Raw genomic sequence first — 2,739 nt, 5'->3', positions numbered from 1 at the left:
GTGGCTGGCGCCTTAGCCGGTTGAGCTATAGGCGCCGAGCCAGAAATGAATTTCTATGACAGCCATATCTAGTAGCATCCAGCTACAAAGGAAACACGTTGTATGAGATTCAAACTACTTCACATGCTCCTCAACAGGCTGAGTGCCTGAGAGGGAGGAGGACTCTCTCCACCCACCCCTTCCTAAGGTCTGTCATCTTCTTGGGGAAAACAGGCACTTGGCATTGATCCTTCAGTCCACACAGTACACCATGGTATGGATAAAAGTGTCTCCCTGCTTCTGTGTAGACACTGGTGAGAGGAACTAGAAACACCTAAGGCATGAATTTCAGAGAACTGGTCATTGATGTCTTGAGAAAGGAGCTGAGGTTGCTGAAGTGAAACTCCAGGAAACTAATATCACTAGTAACACTGATGCGTTAATTCAGAAAGAAAATGAGATACTTATGTTACTTAATAGGCACTGAAGTGTTTCATCAGAGAGGAGACAAGACACTGGGTGTAATCTCTTGAGAATGGACTAATATCACTAATGTGTCCTTCAAAGTAGCATGACCACAGGTGCACTTCAGAGGAGCTAGGCTAACTGAACTGGGAAGACTACAGCGTAAAGATGAGATCACTGAGGTGGTTGGTTCTTCTGTGGTTGAGATGTCTAAGCTCAATGATTTTCAGAGATTGAGATGCCCAGGCTGATGGTGTGGGCTTCAAGTACTTTAGAGAGGAGCTTTAATCACTGAGCTATCACATCAGGATGGAGCTAAAGTTCAGAGTTTCACTGAGGTGGAAGTTCAGATAGGAGCTCAGATTAATGAGGTGAAAACCCGAAAGCAGGGACCCCTGGGATGAAATGAAACTCCTGTGGTGTCATCTCAAATTCCCCATAAAGGGAGGCTGCTACCTTCATTCCGCTGACTCCGTGTCAGCTGCTCAGTGCCCACTTGCTCAGGCCACAGTTTCTAATCCTGTGTGAAAATGTTAAGTCATTTTCCAATCAAGATGAGAATATGAATTCAATTCAATACAAAAGAGTATTTGTTTAGAAAGATTACATGTACCACAGGATAACTTATGTTACACAGTAGGTTGTTCTGGATTGCTAAATCCTCCAATAATCTAAGATTTTCAGGGAGATCTTTCCAAAATGTGTAATTTGCTTTCCTGCTTTCTTAAGTCAGCTTAGTATCATTTTGCCTGTTTTTGACGTGTCCAGTGGCTGTAAATTCACTGATGGTCATGCAGGCTCAGGTGTTCTTGGAGCCAGGAAGTGGCCTTCAGTGCCCTCTCCCTAGGGAGAGACCCCATTGTGTGTTCTGGCCACTCACTTCCTTCTCTCCCAGGAGCAGGAGGCAGCACATGACCCACTGGAACACATGGGGTATCTTTCTTCTGGGGACATAACATCAGAGGCCAAAAACATCTTTGGTATCTCCTTCATGCTGACAACAGCTTTCTCAGCCATTAGTTACTGCCTCTGACTTCTAGGTAGCATTCCACATTTATTTGGGTTGTTTTTTATTTTTTTGAGACAGAGTCTCACTTTGTTGCGCTGGGAAGAGTGCCATGGCATAATCATAGCTCATAGCAACCTCAAACTCCTGGACCTAAGTGATGCTCTTGCCTCAGCCTCCCAAGTAGCTAGGACTACAGGTGTCCACAATACCTGTCTAAGTTTTTCTATTTTTAGTAGAGACTGGGTCTCACTCTTACTCAGGCTGGTCTCCCAACTCCTGAACTCAGATGATCCACCCACCCTCCTTGGCCTCTCAGAGTGTTATGATTACAGCCATGAGCCTGGCCTATATTGGGTTTTCTATTTTATTTTATTCAGAAGTCTTTATTTTTGTGTATTTAAGTATTTCTGTTTATATTATTTCTCCTAACAGCTACTAAGAATTTGAAACTTAGTTCTCTTCACATTTTCTATTATTTTGGAAAACATCTAAGTCTACCTGGAATTTATTTCTGTGTACTGTATATAAGCCAATACTTTCCAATAAAACAAGGCAATGACTGGAACAATTATTTTGAGTGAAGGAAGATCAGTAACTTTGCCAAAAACATCTCCTATAAATCACTAATTTATTTATTTTTTATTTATTTTCTTTTAGTGAGACAGAGTCTCTCTTGTGGGCCTCAGAGTGCTGTTGCATCATAGCTCACAGCAACATCAAACTCCTGGACTCAAGTGATGCTCTTGCCTCAGCCTCCCAAGGAGCTAGCTGGGACTACAGGTGCCCTCTACAACACCTGGCTTTTTTTTGTAGAGACAGGGTCTCACTCTGGCTTAGGCTGGTCTTAAACTGCTGAGCTCAGGGCAATCCACCTGCCTCAGCCTCCCAGAGTGCTATGATTTCAGGCATCAGCCACCATGCCCCGCACAAATTAGTGATTATAAGACATAAGCAGGTAATCCCCAATAAGGGAAAATACAACCACAGAAGCCTGAAAAAGGCTGTGCCAAATCCAAAAGAAAACCATGCCATCTCCTACTCAATTAGTAGAGATTATTTTGTAATGACTGGAGCTGTTAAGGTATGGAAAGATGGGCTCGGCGCCTGTGGCTCAAGTAGCTAAGGTGCCAGCCACGTATACCCAAGGTGGTGGGTTCAAATCCAGCCCGGGCTTGCCAAACAACGACAGCTGCAACCAAAAAAAAGCCGGGCGTTGTGGCGGGCGCCTGTGGTCCCAGCTACTTGGGAGGCAGAGGTAGGAGACTTGCTTGAGCCCAGGAGTTGGA

This window comes from Otolemur garnettii, unplaced genomic scaffold (assembly GCF_000181295.1).
Source record: "Otolemur garnettii isolate 467f Iridium unplaced genomic scaffold, OtoGar3 scaffold00245, whole genome shotgun sequence".
Classification (NCBI taxonomy): domain Eukaryota; kingdom Metazoa; phylum Chordata; class Mammalia; order Primates; family Galagidae; genus Otolemur; species Otolemur garnettii.
Note: the sequence above shows the minus strand (reverse complement) of the source record.